General features: G+C 47.4%; 1 protein-coding gene across 4 annotated transcripts in view; it reads left to right on the top strand.

The window, feature by feature from the left end:
* The first annotated feature begins 1,826 nt into the window (after positions 1–1,826).
* DAG1 (dystroglycan 1) overlaps positions 1,827–20,507 on the top strand; it is a 122,531-nt gene continuing 103,850 nt past the window's right edge. Inside the window, exon 1 of one of the 4 annotated variants that reach the window (XM_069644082.1) lies at positions 1,827–2,039. The gene's annotated coding sequence lies outside the window, so the exon portion shown is untranslated. Of the gene's footprint in view, positions 2,086–2,467; positions 2,566–3,321; positions 3,502–20,507 lie in introns of those variants that run through there. The other 3 variants (XM_069644079.1, XM_069644083.1, XM_069644081.1) reach the window with 3 other exon arrangements.

Here is a 20,507-nt window from a genome sequence, read left to right as displayed (position 1 = left end):
GGTTTCCCTTCTGGAGGGGGCTGCCTGTGAGGGGTGTCACAGGTGAGGGGTGCTGGGGAGGTTGTGTCCAGTTTGGAGAGGGCTGCCTGCCGGCGGTGTCCTTTCTGGAGGGGGCTGCCTGTGGGGGGTGTCCCTTCTGGAGGGGGCTGCCTGTGGGGGGTGTCCCTTCTAGAGGGGGCTGCCTGGGGGGTTTCCCTTCTCGAGGGGGCTGCCTGCAGGGGGTGTCACAGGGTTGGAGGGTGGTGTCCAGTCTGGAGGGGGCTGTCTGTGGGGGGTGTTCCTTCTGGAGGGAGCTGCCTGCGGGGTGTATCACAGGTGAGGGTGCTGGTGTCCAGTCTGGAGGGGGCTGCCTTTGGGGGGTGTCCCTTCTGGAGGGGGCTGCCTGCAGGGGAGCATGCCTTCTGTAAGGGGCTGCCTGTGGGGGGTGTCCCTTCTGGAGGGGGCTGGCTGCAGACAGTGTCACAGGTGAGGGGGCCTGGAGGGTGGTGTGCAGTCTGGAGGGGGCTGCGTGTGGGGGGTGTACCTTCTGGAGGGGGCTGCCTGCGGGTTGTGTCAGAGGCAAGGGGTGATGGTGTCCAGTCTGGAGGCGGCTGCCTGCGGGGGGTGTCATAGGTGAGGGGAGTTGGGGTGGTGTCCAAACTGGAGGGGAAGCCTGCAGGTTGTGTCACAGGTGACGGGTGCTGGGGGGTCGTTGCCTGTGGTGGGTGTCCCTTCTGGAGGGGGCTGCCTGGGGGGTTACCCTTCTGGAAGGGGCTGCCTGCAGGGGGTGTCACAGGTGAGGGGTGCTGGGGCGGGTTGTGTCCAGTTTGGAGAGGTCTACCTGCAGGTGGTGTCCTTTCTGGAGAGGGCTGCCTGTGGGGGTGTCACAGGTGAGGGGTGCTGGGGGTGGTGTCCAGTCTGGAGAGGGCTGCCTGTCGGAGGTGTCCCTTCTGGAGGGGGCTGCCTGCGGGTTGTGTCAGAGGCGAGGGGTGATGGTGTCCAGTCTGGAGGCGGCTGCCTGGGGGGGGGGTGTCACAGGTGAGGGGTGCTGGGGGGTGGTGTCCAGTCTGGAGGGGGCTGCCTGTGGAGGTGTACCTTGTGGAGGGGGATGCCTGCACGGTGTGTCAGAGGTGAGGGGTGATGTTGACCAGTCTGTGGGGGGCAGTCTGTGGGATGTGTCACAGGTGAGGGGTGCTGATCCTTGATCTATTCATTGGTAGCTGGCAGGGTGTTAACACTCACACGACCCGTGGTGTGCAAGAGCTATGCCTGATCGCTAAGAGTCGTTTACTTCATGTCACCTTCAGTGTAGAAGCTGGCCTTGTGGACTTTGTAGGGGCGAGCCGTAGTTAGTGCATCACACGGTATTCTAATTGGGATTCTTCTGGTTCGGCGGGAACTGCAATGTGACCCAGTTGTGAGCCGTGTCTGGTTCTTGGGCGGCAGCGAAGGAACGGAGGCTGCGGGGAGCCAATCTGCGTTCTAGCTCAGAAGATTCTTTGTGTACGGGAATGTGCAGCGAATACTAGGCAGCCCCCGAGATCAGGGCGATCAGCTACTTTGGCAGGGGTCGGGAAACCCGGGATGCCGAAGTGTTAAGGCCGGTGTTGTATGAAATCCTGCATCCCCATGGCAGCATGAAGGGGGGGGGCAGTGGGCAATATTCGGGACCACGCCCACTTGGATACCACGCCCACCCACAGATAGCCACAGCCATACAAACAGCGTGAAAATGAAAATATGAAAATACAGCGTGATAGCCCGCCCTCCAACAGCTCTGTTCGAGGGATTGGCCAGTGATGCTCTTTGTAGCTCCGCCCTTGCCCATCTTGTCATCTGTGGGGGATGCAGACTATCATACAACACCAGGAGCGTAACACCGGGGACAGTCGAAGCGCAAGTGGAACCTGCCAACAGAAGAGTAGGGATTTTTGTGGACTTGGAGCCGATCCAGTTGGAGGCAAAGGGTAGTTTCAGTCGCTGCAGCCCAGGATGGAGGGGCAGGAGCTTCCGCGGTCCTTTTGTGTGTTTACGTAACGTGCGTGAACCTAGCTAACAAAGTAAGGGATGCACAAAAAATGAGAGAATCCATGGGAAGAAACCTAGGTAAGGGAGAGGTCTTGATTTGCTTACGATTTGCATTTGGGGTTGTGAGGAACAGGGCGCGTGGGTGTTGGCTAGAGGTCCAGAGCCTTTATGTGCGGGTTTCAGGGGTGAGCAGGGGAACCCTGAAAGGTTGTGCTTGGCAGGTTGTAGGCCTGATTTGCAGGCTGGCATTGGATCAGAGAAGAACCTCCGTTGGGGCAGAAATTCCATGAACCGCCGGATCCCTCTGCAGGCCCACGGAATGCAGCGAGGCACTTGGGCTTTGCCGGTACCTATTTTTAACACGTTATTCCTGCTCTCAGGGAGGGGGTGGGGTTGTCTTCGTAGGATTACATTACAGCCGCGCCGAACTAGGCGCTGCCAGCTTGGGAGTTTGTGTTCTTTACACGGATTGCATTGAATTTAAAGATGGCTGTTTTGCGACTATGCGCGGCACCTGCAGAAGCTGCTCATGTCCGGTTTGGTGGCTGAGCTCTAAAGGTTGTCCAGAAGACTTAGTTCCTGCCTTTTCCCTTCAGAGCGTTCGCCATTTCATGTCGCTTGCTTTGTCATTCCTTCCTTTCCCCATTGCTGGAACATTCGGTACCCTTTTAATTAAACCTGTTCGCGCAAGGTAGACCTAATGTATCCGTTTCGGTTGAGCGACAGCCTGTACCCTCGCGTTGTGAATGATTCGATTCAGAGACGACTTCCTTCTGAGTTTAGTGGCACCAGAGTTGTAGTTTAGCCAGACGTATTTGGCAAGTGTTTAATTTCTTTTTAGGTTTTTTAAATTTGCTGTACTTGACAAATGTGCAGAACAACCAAAAACATTTGACATCCTGCGAACTTGGCTATCCTCATTTGATGTATAGGTCTTTCAGGGCTGGACAGGGAACTTAGAGTGCCTCTGTCAATGTGTTTTTTTTATTTTATTTATTTTTTACAGTGGCCCAATATTAACATACACTGGAAGCTGTGTAACACATGATTTATTTCATCCCTCTCAAGGGGCTCCCTGGTGCAGAGGGGACATCCCCAGAGTCCACCAGCGGTGTCTTGGGGTCACATGCACCCCGGTGCAGAGGGTGGACGCCGTGCACTTGGTAATTGGCATAGAGCAGCCGCCTGTGCCTGTGTCGGAAGCGGCGGCGGCTGCTGCTAGCTGCTGTGGGCGGGCTCGTCCTGTTGGCAGTGCGCTTTGACACGGTCTCTCACGGGCTGCGACGCGTTGGTCACGTTTGCGGAGGGTTCTTTCCTCAGATCTCAGGATTGTCCCAGCGTTTGCGGGTTGCCTGCTGGCTGGGCCGCTGCCCGTCCGGAATCAGAGCTGCGGGTCGAGAGGATGGCATAAGGAGACCGTGTGAGTGGGGAGCAGGCTCGTCCCTGCTGTGGATGTTTGGCACAGCATCGGGCCAGCAATCAGCTCGAGAGGAGGTGAGTGTGGACGTGATAGCGGGCGCCCGGCGGGGAGTGCACACCGCACCCTGCCTGCCTGCCTGGCCCTCGCTCGGCTGTTGGTGGAGGCGATTTCCCGCCGCTCCTCCCCCCCCCCCCCCCATTCCGCGCTTCTAGTAGCCCTCCTCATTACTGGAGCCCCCCTTTAAGTACCGCAGTGCTTTTGGCAGCCTGGGGGGGGGCGGGGGGCTGGAGCAAGTGAGCCTTGGGGGACCCTAGGAGATCCATTTGAGGGGGGGAGGAAGGAGGGGGACAGGCGTCCTGACAAGGAGAAATCTCCCAAGGCCACCACATAGCGAACAGACCCCCCCCCACCCCTTTCCCTCAAATGGATCTCCTAGGCCCACAACGAGTCCACAGCCGGAGACGCATTCTTCAAGTCGGCAGGCAGGGCGGGGGCGCCGCCGGGAATGTTAGGCTGGCTGCAGGTGGCAGATCTTCTCCCCCATGAAAAACCTGGAGACCCATGATATAGTCGGGCCAGACCTCCAATGGTGCACTATGTGTTAACTCGGGGGCCGACAGGCGTCCTTACAATGAGAAATCTCCCAATACCAACACACAGCAAACAGTCCCAAAGTAATATTTTTAGATCACCTTGTGCGAATGACTTCTTTTTAATGTAATGTTTTAGAAATGTATATATCATATCATGCAGTGAGTTTATGCATAATACATAACATATGTAATACGTGGAGAAAAAAAACAAAGCTGCTGTGTTTTTTTTTTTTACAATTGTCAAAGGTTAAATTTTATATGTTGATTTTGTATATGGTGCGGAAAGACTAATTGTCTTAAATGCACACATTGGTTATTTACAACGAGCGTAATAACCAGAGGTTTCCAAGCGCGGACCCGGCGATTGATCCTGTGTTTTTCCGCGTCGTCTTGCTTCCAAGGCGAGCGCGTTGCCCTTGAGTTATTCTCCCAAGCCAGAAGTGCGCCCACTACCAGCGTGTTGAAGGTCCTGTAAGATGAGATCAAGGTGGACGCACTTTTGTGTTCACCGTCTGCAGTGGGGTTCTTTGGTACTATGGGCGTGTGTTTCAGGGTCAAGGTTTGACATTTTAAACAGTGGTTTGCACTGTCCCTATTACTAATGGTTTGGAAGTTCAGTTAACGTGCGTGCTTTTATATTGCCTGTTAGCAAGCAGAGTTGTCTGAATTATATGGAACGATCTAAGTTGACATGGCTCATTTATCTCTGACTCCTAAATTCACCCATTAATCACTTGTCAGAAGTATGAATTGTCTTTTTTTGTGTTTTTAAATTTAAATGTTTTTGGGTACGCTGCAGGTTTAACCAGCGAGAAACTAGCAACCCCTATTTAATTCAAACATTACTGTTTGTGCAATATAGGGAGGGGTTCCTACAAAAATGACAACATTTCCTGGTGACTATTCATTTTTGGTATTACATTCTTTTGCTTTGTGTGAATGCTTTTTTTTTTTTTTTTTTTTTTTTTGCACACAGTTTCCGTTTAGCTGGAAGATCTCCTTAAATAATCCCCACGAGTGTATCTGTTTTCGCATTGGCTAATCTTTTGTTGAGAAAAGTGTCTCCCCACTAACGGCAGCATACACATTTGTAATCCATTCACGATAATGTGTCTGAGCTCGGTTAAGACTGGAAGAAAATCAACTGCCATGGTTTAGAGATACAGACTAATTGATAATCTGGATTGACACTGACGAGTATAACTTTGCATTTAAGTGACATTTGTCCATCTACAGGGTGTCCTGTTATGGTGGTCTTGAAAGCTGCGAAAGTTAACACCTCGGTCCAAAGGACGGAGGTAAATGTCTTGTAAATCTAACAAAACATTGGTGAGAAGAGCAACAGATAAATTGGCCATGATGGGCAACATGTTTGGTATGGTAATTGGGGTTTGAAATTAAGACTCCATGAACAAGGGCTAAAACCCACTCCTTGGTGTCAGACATCAATCACCCAGTAGGCAGGTGCTACTGCCAGGGAGCCAGGAGAGGGTACAGGGTGCACAGCAAAACTAACTTCTACTGATCAGTTTAAATGTGCACTAGATGTCACAATTGTCCTTTTATTAGTACTCTCAAATGCTCAAACTTAATTTCACATATGTATGGTACCAGTTGGCCTGGATAGCGAACATTGGCTCCTGGTAGTTATTGGTTTCAAGCTAACCAGGCTAGAAACAGCTTAATAGCTTCCAGCTATTTCGTACCCTGGGTAATATCTTCTATCCAACAATCCTAGCAAATGTGTGGATATGTATGTGTTCGAAATGTTCAGCATACTTCCCGACATGCTACAAACCTGAAATTTGGCATGTGGGGGTAGATTCAGTGGTGTAGACAATGTAACAAATATACCTTTTTTGCTTATTTTTTTTAGTAGGAATTATGTGCGAATCACGGGTACAAGTGCTAGTCCATTATAACAGTTTCTCATCTGCCCCACCATGAGAGGAGTAGTTGGTACCACTGAGTAATCGAGGATTAGATGGTTCAGGTTAAGTGATTTGTGTGGCGGCAATTTTAACTGCAAGGTGAAAGGCTTCATATTCATGGGGTGATGCCGAAAGAATGGTGTGGGAAGCAATTTTTATTTATGGGGACGAACGTCTGTTTTTGTCCCATATTTGCTTTGTTACCTGAAATTGCTCCATGGGACTTGATCAACGTCATAAAAGTTGGGATGGATTGGTCTAGTTCTTTGACAGCATATGCACCTTCCTTCACGGTATAATGTTTACCTGTATTTCATGATTGATACAATTCACTAGAATAAAAGTTCAAAGGCAAGAATAGAAGAGTATAGCCACGTTTCTGTTCCTCGTACCACGTGCAAACTACTTGACGTGGTGCTGTTGATATTATCTTTGAAGGGTGGTGTGGATTGTAGCATCTTCTGTCTGAATCATTTCCGTTTCAGCACCTAAAAGAAAAATAGCCACGCTCAACTTGATCAGTTTCTTTTTTAGGATGCATGGCTATGCTTGCCGGTTTTGGCCTGCTGCCAGCAAAGTGGAATATTTTACATAACCTAGCAGGCCGCAATTTGCACGTCCCGCTAGATACTGGCTAGTGATAACTGAGTTTTGGTGAATAAGAACTGGTACTCTGTGCATATATACTGAGCAGGCAAGTGACTTTTTATGCCCGACTAGTATAGTGTTTGATTTGGCATTTTGATCCCATCTTCAGTGTTGAGAGACGCAATGCATTTTAATGAAAATCCTACTTTATCTGTGGATATAAATTCAGAATGGTATTCATTCTGATTGTGCGATTTTCTGTTATTTTATGCTTGTAGCCTAGGAGAGCAGTCGGATAGTTTTTGGTTTGAAGACATGGGGGAATTCCATCAGCGGGACTTCTGTACTAGGTCCATAACTAAGATGATTTTTAAGGTGGGTGTATGTCAGAAAATGTATAATACATTTTGGTAAGGAGCGTTTTCCAGTCCATCTTCTGCCTTAGGCAATAACTAAAATTGCAGACACACTTTCTTCTAGGAATGGAGCATTCTACTACATTGAATTTATCGTGCTGAAACTTGGGGATGTGCCATAAGGAGTTAATATTTTCAGGTGAGGAGAAATCCTCTGAGGCGTACAGATGCTGCTAGACGTTGGCATTGGCAATGCCGGAGTCCAAAGTGAAAATATTGCCATAATTAAGTTGCTGCAGCCCTACTTTTGTTTTAATATGGTTCATTGAATGCCTTTCCCAAAATGCAGCGTGGTTTATTTGTTAATTGCAGCTTTTTCCATTCTTAATTAGCAGGCGTTAAAGCCTGCTACGTTTGCCTCATTTAGCAAGAGTGGCTGCACCATTGTAGTATGTGTGTGCAACACTAGAAACTATCCAGGGGTAAAAAGGTTGCTCTACTAGCCAGCCGTGTGACATCACTTTCCCTCCTCATAGGAACCCGCTCAAACAATGTCTACCGTTCTTCGCCCAGAGATATCCTGCATCATCGGGACTGGTGCTGACTCTGCCTTAAAGTGGTATTACGTAGTCCAGTAGTTATGCAGTTCGAGCAGCACAGGAAGAAAATTAGGGACACAGCAACAGACGGCTCCCGGGCTTGTCCTCAAAGGGACCAGCTCAAACAATGTGTACCAGTATTCACCCTGAGATATCCTGCAAGCAAAGTGAACTGCTCACTGGCGCTAACTCCAAGGTTCCCCACTGAGGGGCTAAATGCACCTGCAAAGCACAGCATTCTGTATTTGGAGCTAACCTTACCAGAGGCTTCTCCTGAGGTTTCCCACTCCAGGGCTAAGGCAAACGCTGGCAAAGCTGAGGATTCCAAAATGGGGATGAAACCTTTATTTTTTGGGTGTTACAAAGTGCTCCGGTCTCATCTCAAATGGACGAATGTCTCAAACGTATGGAGAAAAGGGGTCTCTGAGTACAGTAGTTGCTAAAGTGAGTAACTTTTAATACCGCCTGATTTGCAGCCTCTTTTGGGCATGCTGTGTATATACAGTACATGGGAGAGGGTAGGACTCCTTGTTAAGAATTTATTCATGAATTTGATGATGTGGTCTCCCTCACTGCACTCTTGGAATAATCAAACAACTTCTGTTTTCAAGGTTTTCCATTGTGGTTCTTAGTGTTCCCCGTTTGGCTGTTAATTTGACTGTATTAATGGTTGTACCTTGAAGACAGATTTTCTGTTCTTTGCAGCTTCAAAACGGATATCCAATTTGTCAAGGCTGGCTCTGATTGCACGGATAATCTGTACTGATGTGTTGAATGTCCTACGTTTGGGTCATGAAGTGTTTCAGAGAGCCAATTTCTCCCCAAAGCTCCACTGGTGATGTCTCTTAGCACTGTTTGGAAGGTGAAGTTGGGTTTGACTATCTCTTTGACCAGACCAAAAGCAGGAGTGATGGCTGTTTTGGCTCTATTGGGGGTAGACTCGCACATAGGCTGTGAAGGGCTTTGTGGAGGAGTTGCTTCTGCAACTTCGGTTACAGAGCAGAGTGTGTTGCTGAGTACTGGTTTACTTAATACGTTCTGTGTTCACTGGATCAAGAATGCAATGCTTTTCTGGGGGCAACTAGCTACCTGGTGGCACATTAATGTTTCTTGAATTGGAGGAAAAAACGTAAATATTGACAATACTTTTCGTCCACTCCCTATAGTCCGTCTTTATTTCTTTGGCAACCCCACAGTGTTAGAAGTGGTGCTTACTCCTATCGGGCTATGCAGTAATTGCATATTTAAAAATTCAGTGGTAAGAATAAAAGTTGCAAGCTACTAGCCAGCCATAAAGCTACCCGCCTCCTCAATTCTGCACATGCACAAAGTGCTCAATTTCTTACTTGCCAAGAGTCAATTACCACTAGCACTGGTGAATGCACAATTTGCTCCCTGCGAGACTGGGTGGGTGATTGTGAGAGCGTGGCAGCATGGCACAGCATATTTGGGCGCCGCACTTCCCAATCACCCTGATATACTTGTAGAGCTTAGCGTACAGAGTGGGCTACATTTATGGCTGGAGTAGTTTTAAGCGGGTTCAACTCACAAAGTAAAATTATGGTTGACCAGTACAGGCATCAAAATGAAGAGTTGTTGAGCAGCAGCTAATTCAGCTCCCAGGTATCTGGCATCACCCAGTAAGCAGGAGCTTCCTCTGTGGAGCTAGGAGCTTGTACATAGTGACTTACAAATAACTCCCCCGTGTTCTTCACATCTATACATGGAGCTGCTCAGAGTCCTCTTTGCCACACACGGCATCCACCAATACGCCGACAACACACAGCTGTATCTCAAGATTAACCCCATCAAGGATATCCACCGGCTCAAAACCTGCCTCTTGCTGAACCAGTCTTGGATGTCCAGTGCATAGTTGATCCTCAACCCCTTCAAAACCAAATTTCCTACCCCTCACCAACCATGAATACCCAGATATTCCGATGTGTATCTACCATGAACCCTGAGGACTTCACGCCGAGGCCCCCTTCAGCAGCCAGTCCCTCGGGTTCCTCATTAACAAACGACTCTCCTTCAAGACACTCAAAGCTAAGAAAACTCTGCTTGGTATCGGGTCTTCCTCTTGGGGAAAGTCAAGCCTTTCCTCCCTCCGGACCGCTTTAGATTTACCGCTCAAGCACTCGTCAGGTGGGGGGCAGTGTCCCTCTCGAGGCCCACCATTGTCCTCTCATGAGTGCACTGCATGCGACCGCACGCCTCATCAAGGGTCTGCATGGGTACAACCACATCGCACCAGCCTTCATGGACCTTCACAGGCTCCCACTGCTTGCACAAATCACCTTCAACTCTTGTTACATCATCTATAAGGCAGTCACCCTTAAGTCCCCCACCTATCTCGAGGTGAAATTCAACATCTTTGGTGGACAGTGCACCACCAGAAGCCAGGACACGTGCAGACTTCAAATCTGCTGCTGCTAAAAGGAAAGGACCAGAAAACACGCCTTTACTGCCTACCCCCTTAGACCATGGAACCTCCTCCCCATCAGCATCGGACTTGCTCCTACAATTCAGAAAATAACTAAAGACCACCTCTTCAAGGAGGCCTTCCTTCTCAACAACTTGGCCATCACATTGCCCACACACCACCTGACTCGTGCCCCTCTCCCCCGCTACCTTGTACAGCTGTACCTCTGTATCCTTCCCCTTGCAGTATATCTGTTCTGTTGTTAGCTTTGAAAAGCACTCAGTTATCCATATGTTCTGTTGTATACCGCTGTAAAGCACTCTGTTGCTTCTCGAAGCTAGGTCCTTGTTCAATAAATGTGGTAATAATAACGGAGGCATATCATGAACATTATATATGGCCCATTATTATGTAAATATCTTCTTGATGGGCTCTAATGGTCCTTTAAACAAATCCCATAAAACCCAGAGTTAATGTCACGTAGGAATGTTTCTTTTTGGACCAGTGGACTTAGGGAGTCAACAGTGGCTGTTGCCGTCCTGCTTACCAGGCTCTGCTGGGTTACAAACAGGGCCTAAATAGCTCTCAGCAATTTCAAACCTTGCTTGTTCATTTATTGATCTCACCAGATTTAAGGTGTGCACACCTTAACACATTTAAGCAACGTCTTCATCCTACGGCCAGGCTCTCGGTTGAGGGCGCATGTGCAGATATTCTACAAGATGTTCGTGCGGGAGGCATTAATTGTAGCCGCTGGCCCTCAAAACCTGGCGATCATTTCACTCCAATATTTAATGTAATCCATGCAGCTTTGTGGACATTTCTGGAATGGCTCCAAAATGGCTACCACGTGTGCATGGAGCCGCAGCCCTTTTCTTGTGTTTGTGTGTCAATTGCCAAAAACTTGAAACTCTGGATTGATCAAAGATGTATTGCCTCCTTACAGCTCAGTTAAATGCACAATGAAAAGAAAACTCGCAGGAGACTAAGGCGCATCAACCTGATGCATGCAGAAAGCTTTGATGCTGGCTTTAAGGGGCGATGAGTAAGCAGGATGCAGAACATAGTAGTACCCGCACTCTAGTGGAGGTCTCCCTCTGTTTACCCCCCACCCCCCGAAAGCTCTCGGCAAAGCTGCGGTTGGACAGATGGATCAGGACTCTGTGTCTAGATGATTGTCAGCCCAGCACTGCAGTTCAGAAGATGCCTCCAATGTTCCCCTTACTGTCTCACGTCTCTTCGTGTCATTTCAGATGAAGGGGTCCTCTGAGGATGGGACAGCATTGGCAGCCCATTCAGATTGGGGTTAGGGGGTGGATTTCAGGGGCAGCAGAAAGTGCTCATATTATAGCACCATTGGAGCACCATTTTGGCAGGGCGCGGGACGCAGCAAGGCTATTTTCAGCATTGGGATTGACCCCAGTTATTACCTACCCAGTCATGCTCATGAGAAACATCACTGGATATGCCCTGATTTGATAAAGGCACCATGCCGAAACACGTGTTATCCAGAGGGCATTGTTAATTAAACTTCCCCATTACACAACATTGGGATTGACCCCAGTTATTACCTACCCAGTCATGCTCATGAGAAACATCACTGGATATGCCCTGATTTGATAAAGGCACCATGCCGAAACACGTGTTATCCAGAGGGCATTGTTAATTAAACTTCCCCATTACCGAACTTCATTCTGATCCAGCATTTTTTCTTTAATATCTTTTCTGGCGCAGTAATATGGTATGGTCATAGCAGCTTGCCTTTCTCATATTATAGCAGCCTTCCTCTCCAGTTTCTGACGAATCCAGAGGAAACTTTTGTAAAGTAGGAGACTTCTAGGATTATGTCCTGGCTATACATGGACCCTTGTCTAACTTACATATGTTGTGTACTTCTCATTGTGGTTTGAGGGCCACAGGATCTTGAAAAGCTTACCCGATCTGTGCTGAACTGCAGTGAATGGTAAGGGTCCGGCTGCTGGTTAAGAATTTAATATTTGAGTCTATTACCCATAAAATGGATGTGCACCATAAGAAACCAGCTTAATACTGGAGCGTGTGAGAAATTGCACACAATTGTAGTGTGAATATTGTGGATACCGGGACTGACTACACTCTTATTGATCGTTTTTGGACCAGTAAGTTCAAGGGGGCAACAATCCCTTTCGCCAGCATTCAAGCGAGTGCCTATGGTGGTGTACACATTGAGATGTGAGTGTTTAAGGCCAAGTTGGAGTGTAGAGGGAACTCTACTGTGGTAGATGTTATGTCTCTAAGAAAGGTGGATGCCTGTTAGTATGGTATAAACGGAGTGAAATGGGGGCCATTGTTGTTGATCCTAGTGTTCCAGGACATGTGGCCGTTGTACGGGATGAAAAATGCCCAGAAGAGAGCTTTAAAACAGTGCTCAGAGAGGGTGTATGGCACTTGAAGGGGTACCACCATCGTATTTGCCTGAAAGATGGTGCCATACCTGTTATAGCGAAAATTAGGACAGTGCCTGTTTGCATGAGGTGAGCGGCGAGATCAAAAAGCTGGAGATTGATTGAGTGCGGAAGTGAAGGTGCCAGAATGGGTTTCTCCAGTGGTGATGGTGTGAAAGGCGAGTGGCCAAGTGAGGTTGTGTGTAGACCTAAGGGGACTCGATCGTGAGTTGGTGGTTGACAAATGTCCTCTCCCGAACATTGGAGAAGTGGTAAGCATGGCTGCTGGGGCCACGATTTTTAGTACCCTGGGTTTAGCTTTGGCTTACCATCAAGTGAAGCTCCACCCTGAGTATAAGGGCATCGCCACATTTGTTTCCCATGAGGGTACCTTAAGGTTCGGAAAAAATGTTGTTAGCTTGGTGTCAGGTGCTGCTTTCTTTCAGAGAGCGATGTACAACTTGTTGGGGGAAAGGTCAAAGCAGTGAAGTATTTCCAGGATGACATTTTGGTTACGTTAAAGGATGTAGCCGAGCATGACCGTAAGTTTGGAAGAGTGTTGTGTATGTTAATGGAAGCGGGCCTGTGTAAGTGACGATGGTTTGCAGCCCAGAGGAGAGCTTGTGAAGTCATTATTGCCATCTGAAGCAGTATTGTAATGTACGGCTGCCACAAACGGACCGTTTCCTGAAAGTGTTACTGGGTTGATATATATTTGAAGAACCGGTATGCCAATTTCGATCTTAAATTAATTGCAATAACAATTTACAGATGTCGATTGCATTCTCTGAAAAGGGTGCCTGTACAATAGTACAAAGATGACAAAAAGTGATGGACAGTTTGGGAGTGCTAACAAAATGACTGACCAAAAATACAAAATATGAAAGTGTATACTTCAAAAGGTTAGATTAACCTAGTGAGGCTTGGGGCAAGTAGAGTGTATAGAAAGTCTTGCTTGCCCATCTGAGGGAAACCAACAAATAAAGTGTGCACATTGCTTCCACAGTCCATTTAGTTTTTGTTGTCCAGACGTGGCATAAGCAAAGCGAGGGACTGTCAAGCAGAGCGGAAATATGGGCTTGTGCACTGAGACCGAATTAGGCAGGTCAGGGGAAGCTTTCTGTTTGAAAAGGGAGGTGGGCTGTGGGCTACCTGCGGTTTGTGTAGGAATGAGGGGGAGGCTCCCACCGACCACTAAGGAGTAATAAGCATAGAGTTGTGAGAACAGGAGCGTTTGGGCGAGCAAAAAAGGTCTCGAAGGAGCTCCATCGTTGAATACAAGTGAATTCGGTAAAGTTTGAATGGCGTGTGATAAGGAAACCTGTGTGTACTGAGAAATCATCGGCAGACTGCATGCATCTGTAGTATGTTGGTGATGTTAGTTTCGCGTCAACTGCACGTTCGATGCACCGAGTGATTCCAACCAGTGAAACCAGTTATCCCTGCAAGCGTATCACACCCAGAAGTTGCACAATCTCAAATTGTTTTTTAAAAAGGGGGTGGGGATTAACCATTTTACACATCGCACATTTTGCTCAGTTCGATCCACGAATTGTAACCAATGGTGAGTTAATTTTGTTGAATTGGCGAATGCTGCTCTGATGAGGCCTATCCTTTTTTTTATAATCATTGAACAAGGATTGATCTACAATTTTACATTTGGTTTCTTCGATATTCTGCTCCCCATGCATAGACTTGCACTTTAAAGTTGCTTCTTTTTTGTCCATTTAAACTTGGGCAAAACTATTGTGAGCCGCGCATACCCTCTTAATGACTTCGATCCCAATATGGCAGTCTAGGAAAGTGTTGTTTCTTGTTGGAACATCAGATCCCTGCCAACCATACATCGACCCCATTGTGTGTCTACGCTGAATGCCTTACTGTTGTGGGTTTTGGCCTAATCTATTCATTACAGTATTCTGTGAACCTATTGCAGCAATATTGGTGGTACATACATTCTTTGTTTTTCACTTGGAGCCTCTGGTCTCCTCATTTGTCAATCAACATTCTTTGTCCTCTTTCAATCTGGGTTTCATCCCCATCATTCTACTGAGACAGCCCTTCTTGCAGTCTCAGAGGCTCTCCTATCCTAACGCTATGTTAAACGTTTCTCTCTGCTGGAACTCCTTGGCCTATCGGTGGCTTTTGATGCGGCCAATCACTCTATTCTGCGCTCTCATCTTGGCCTATACGGTTCTGTTCTGGTTTCAATCCTATCTCTTCAACTACAACATTTCTGTCTCCTGGGTTGGTCTGTCCCCCCCCCCAAGCTCTCCCTCCTTTTTATGATGTGCCTCAAGGGTCTGTGCTTGGTTCCCCATTTTTTTTTTTTTAAATAAAAATTATTTTCTCTTTCTACACTTCTCCTTTTATTTTTTTTTCTTACCATCTCTGAATGATTCACAGATCTTTGCCTTTCTCTTCCTCCTCATAATCTATCCACTACTTTCTCCCTCAGCTCGTCTATTTATCCACTCTTGGATGTCTCTGTAGATCTTAATCCTTCAAAAACGGAAGTCGTTTTTCCCTACCTCTACCGTTTGTCCCACCTCTGCCTCCACCTTCGCTCTCTTCCCACTCTTTACTCCCTATCTCTACCTCTGCAGGCAATCTTGGGAGTCATTTTTCTACATCCGTAAAGCCAGCCAGTTCAACTTCTCATGCTGTTATCTCATCCTTCGTCTTCTCTCTCTAATTAGATTGTTCCAGCCTATTACTTGGTTTCCTTGCTCCACTTTGCACTTTGATCTGTATCCTCTGCACCCTTTCCCTTTATGACTCAATTTCCTCTACCATGTATTCTCTTCAGTGGCTGAATTTTGAATCCTGATGTTTGTTTTTCATTTTTTGTTTGGTATTCAAGTGTCCCTATGGTCTCGCTCTCCCCCATCTCTCGTCATTGGTCTTTCTATTCTCTCTTGCTCCCGCTTTTTTTTCTTTTGGTTGTTCCTTATCCGCCCTGTGCGTCCTCTCCTTGCTGCTCCTGTTGGCTCCTTGGCCTTAAGTACTGGAATGTCCTCACTGTGTATTCGGTCTCTGACTTCTCTCTTTTTAAAATTCGAGTGAAAGAGCACCTGCTCGCTAATTGATTTTGTATTTCAAATCCTATTCTTCTACCGCTCTGACTGTTTTTATTACAGAATTACAGGAATGAGAGACTGGAAGTGGCACATGTGCCAGCTCCGCACTGTTCACCCGAGCTGCATTCTGTCCATCCAACCAGACTGTCGGACCCGCAGAGTGCAAACGGCAGAGGCTAAAAATGATGGCTCGATTTACAAAGAAACCCTTTACTATTTTGTAATCTTGGTTGCCGCCCCCCTCCCCCCTTCACTGTTTTATGCCCTCCACTTTACCCCTGCTATTTTCCTCAACTTCGCACAGCCCATACATAATCTTTTGTTAATTAACCTGCTGACAAACTGAGTAAGTGGAAAGGAAAAGAAGCATCACGCTATATTGATTCTTAAAAAGGGAAATAGATAATAAGGTCAGATCTTCTTGTGTGGCATGCCCCTATTTATAAGAGTAAAAAATATACTTTTTAAAATCCTGATCTATTGGGTTTGTGTTTTGCAGTGGACACTTTATATTTTTCTAAAATGCTCAAACATTTGCTCAACACGGAGGTTTGTCAAAAGACGCATGATGGTGTGCAGTGTTATCTGGGCCACAGCGAACTGCTCCGAACAGGAAGCAGTTTATTTTCTCTGCCTTAACCAACCAACCCACCGCCCCCTTTAAAACATGTGCATTCGAAGCAGAATTTTATAAACTACCATGAACACCAAATCAGAATGGAGAGGTAAATCAGGGCTTCAATGCCACATAGCTTCATCTCTTTAATTTGGAAATGTGATTTGATACGTGGTGGAAGTGGAACCATGGATAGCAATATAACGAACACGAAGAACAAGAGATGACGTTCTATATAACCGTCCATGCTTCCTCCTGTTTCTAAGCATTTTTGTTGGACAATTTATTGGTGCTGAACTTCTGCCCCTCGGAAGGATATAGTGCTGAGATTTCCCTGCTTCAGACCGAACTTGTGATCTGAAAGGTGACCACCTGACTTGCGAGTGATTAAGCCTGCTGAGCGGTCTTCCTGGCTTACATCTAATTTGATAAGTATTAAGGCATACGGAGCAGTTACAATGGCAAGCCACATCCACAATCATATGGCAACAGCAAAAACCTGTTGGCTTTGCCATCTTTCGGTACTTACTGCATGTAGGGGTGCTACACCTGTACATTAGTATTGACGGTTATGTGTGCAATCGTTTTCATCGTGCACCGCCCTTTGTTTCAACAATGGGAGCCAGGGAATTTTTCGTGGTGCTAGTGCCTTCACATTTAAAATTGTGCACCCTGTGCTTAGTCACATGCTTTGCGTAGCCCGCCATCTAAAGGTTGGTACAGAGTATTGCATTTTTAAAAAAAATCAAAGTGAATGTAACATTATCCTTGCTCTACTTGTATGGGTATCCATGTGGTTGGGTGCTAAACGCAAAGTCTCTGATTGAATGACTGCATTGGCAGTGCAGCCAACAAACACCGGAAGGGGCGACGTGCCGAAAAGGCGATGCAGTAGGTAGAGTGAGTGAGGCACAATATTTCTCAAACTTTCTGTAAAATTAGATCATGCGTTTAACTCCCATTGCAGTCTTGCACAGCGTTTAGCTTGCTCGGTCTCAGCCAGCCCGATGGACAACATTGCTTTTAAATGTTGTCCATGCTGTAATACTAATCCCCTTGCAAGTAAACAAACGGTGTGTGCAACAGCTGCCTTCCAAGAGACCACGGCGACTCTCGATGTAAGGCTTGTAGGCTCTTTTAGCCGAGTCGACTGTTAACATGGAAGAACCTGAGGCAGAGAAAATGGGCAGCAGCTTCATTAGTGAAACGGAGGAGCAAAAAATAGAGGAAACGTTGATTGTATCCTCTGAGCTGGCCCACAGTTACATAGGACCGATGTCTGATCCTGCTGTGAACACAACCCCTGCACCAAAAAGACTGATCAGACACACGCATTAATCTACTGCTATGCCAAAGACTGAAGAAGCTGTATTGACGTCTAAAGTAAGGCAGCCGAGCAGTGACAGTGTTTTTATCCATCTCTGCCTATGGGGGAAAATCCTTTCAATCTGCAGTTGGACTGGAATACGAGAATCTCTCTTCCACAGACATCAGCCATGCTGCACTATGTCAATCCGTGGACGGGGGTGCTCGTCGTGGCAGTCACTTTTGACTGACTCGTGGAGATACAATGCGCCGGACCGCCCAATTCCAGCGCTACAGCCTAGGCCGTCTTCAGAAAAGGCGTTCTTCCGTCTCTTCCAAAACCTAATGCATGCTGATTCCATGAAGGTAAATTTTAGGAACCTCTTCAAAGAAATCCTCATTAAACCTCTGGCCCCTAGGGAGATGCCTCCTCTGCTGCCCCCTCCAGTTGAGTGACATCCTGAGCCCAAAATACCGATCCAGCATGCTCCTTGGCGCCTGCTGATGTTCCCGCCTAGGGCGACGGAGCAGGCGCTTATTAGGACGGCGAGAAACTGCCCTCTTCTATTGTGGCGTTTCATGATGGGGTGCAGGATTTGATGGCTTTTTAGACATCCCAACTCCTGATCCCCTGACAATGCATGAGTGGTGTTATCCGGGGCCCAACGAATCCTTTCCGGTCCTCGCAAAGCCTACTCCCGCCAAATAATTCTATTCTCAGAAGATACATTTCCTCTCCAGCTCCTTCTCAGGATTCAGGGGTTCCAAGACCGCAGGACTGCCTGACCGCTCCCGAAGTGGTCCATGGCGAAAGCAGCAGGCACATTTTTCCCCGCTACCTCCCACTCATCCCTCCTCCATTGGGTCCAAAACACCATCTACGGATAAACCTGCCAAATGATGGTTTTCACCAGTCCCACAGAACTCCGGTGGGGGATGCTGAATTTCCTCACACCTGGAAGCGTGGAGGACCGTCGCAGACCACCGGTGGGTCTTGTTCAAGTTTCCGGCTCCCCCTTCTGGTGATTCCTCTAGCCTGTTGTCCTTTACACCAGAGAGGGTCCCTCTGTGCTGAAGTTCCGAAGCTTCTAGACTTATTCCGGCAGAAGAGGCTGTGAGGTTTTTATTCCTGCATTTTTACAGTGCCGAAACCCAACCAGGCTGGTCTGCACACTATCTTGGACCTGTCAAATTTCAATCTTCACATTCCCCAAGAAAGATTCAAGATGATCACGCTCAAGGAGATCCGCTCCTGCCTCCAAAAGTACGATTGGCGCTGCGTCTGGCATCTTCAAGATGCACTACTTTGGCCCCAACACCCCCAAGTTACTTTGATTTTTCGGTAGGTGCTGAGCGTTTTTGATAGTCCTCCCTTTCGGGTTTATCTCGGCACCACCAGTTTTTACAAAATTTATGGCTGTAATTGCAGCGTTCTTGGGCTCCAGAGTGTCCATGTTTACCTGTATTTGGACGGCTGGTTGCTTCAGTCATTGTTCTCAGCCCACAGCAGACCATTTACAGCTGCTTCTCCAGCATGTTCCGCGTGACCCATCAGTGAACTGGCGAAAATCTTCAATGGTGGTCTCGCAGGACCTGATTTTCTTGGGTTTTCATCTGTGCCCGTGGCTTTGACTGAGGACAGGGTGAGGGACTATCGCACACATGCTCCCTTTTCCTCAACTCTACCCACAGATTTGCGTGGTGGTTTCAGAGATTTGGGGGGGGGGTGTTGGCTACATGTGTCTTGACCCTCTCTCGGGCGAGGCTCAAAATGAGCAAACCTTCTAAACCCAGTGGCTCTGTTTCTGTCATTGGTGCCTAGAGAAGCAGCTTGATTCTCGCCAGGCGTGTATAGATTGTGTCCTTTTGGTCATTTCGGATCTTGCAGCTATGGGCATTCATACATTGTCATGTAGAACATGCTTGTCTGCTGTTGCTGATTATCTTACTGCTTAGCTTGTTCGCCAACGAATCCGGTGATAAAACAGCATTTTGCTGGTCTTCACCTTTTTCTGCCTGTCAAGTCACCTCACCTCACCTTAAATGAGACCTCAGTGTGGTTCTCAATGCTCTTATCAGAAAGTCAACAGTGGAGCTAAAGCTCATCACCTGGAAGCTGGCCTTCCTGGCTGCCATTACATCAGCCGGAAGAATAGGGGAGCTGCATGCTCTTTGTGTAGAGTAGCCTTTTCTTGGGTTTTATAACGATAAAGTGGTGCTCCTCGCACGACCCATCTTTCTCCCGAAAATTTAGTTGGAAAAATTTCACAAAAAATGAGTTATTTTATTTTTTTTAAATTTTTTTCTTCTCCCCCTAATCCAGTATCTAACTGGGGCGGGTCCTTGACAACCTGGGTGTCAGAAGGGCTCTCAGGGTTTATTTAGAAAGAACGAAAGACTTCAGAGCCTCTTGTAATCTGTTCGTTACCTTTGACAATCCAAAGCTAACTCTAGCATCTAAAGCTTCCATTTCCCACTATTACCTCCTGCAGTTCAGAAGCTTACTCAGTTCAAGGACTTAAAGGCCCCAAGGGCATTCATGCCCAGTAGGTTCAGGGGTAAAGCTGCCGCCCCAAGCTTTTCAAAAATGTTGCTTGGGAAGCCATTGCTAGAGCCTCTCCCGCTGCTTTTTGTAAGCACTGCTGCCTTGACCTTAGTTCACGAGCGGATGCTCCGTGTGGTCAGGATGTTCTAATGAACCTGTTTTTAAGTAAAGGTGTTCCACCCACTCAGTTTAGTATTGGTGCTTGTGATCACCCACAATTATGGAGTAAAGGGGACAGGACGTAGGAGTAAAACAAACTTGCTTACTGTAGTGGCTAACGTACTCCACAGTCCCCTTTCCTCCATATGTCTGTCCCCATTCCCCTCTAAAAACGCTGCTCCCGTGCGTAGGACAAATAATTTTTTGATGCTTCAAAAAGTTCTCCGGTCCCATCCCAAACGACGGAATATCGACAAGTATGGAAGAAGGTGGCCTACAGATTGGAGTGCGTGGAACTGATTGGAGGGTGTGGGGCGGGTTGGAGTGCATAGAATTGCGTGACATACATGGAATGGTTTGGAGTGCATGGAACGTTTGAAAGAGCATGTAACCCATCATATCACATCACCATGCTTACTCTCTTCTTTACACCACCATTCAACTAGAACACAGAGATACTATG

This window comes from Ambystoma mexicanum, chromosome 2p (genome assembly GCF_040938575.1).
Source record: "Ambystoma mexicanum isolate Mex_15411 chromosome 2p, UKY_AmexF1_1, whole genome shotgun sequence".
Classification (NCBI taxonomy): domain Eukaryota; kingdom Metazoa; phylum Chordata; class Amphibia; order Caudata; family Ambystomatidae; genus Ambystoma; species Ambystoma mexicanum.
Note: the sequence above shows the minus strand (reverse complement) of the source record. Positions and strands in the feature narration are given on the sequence as shown.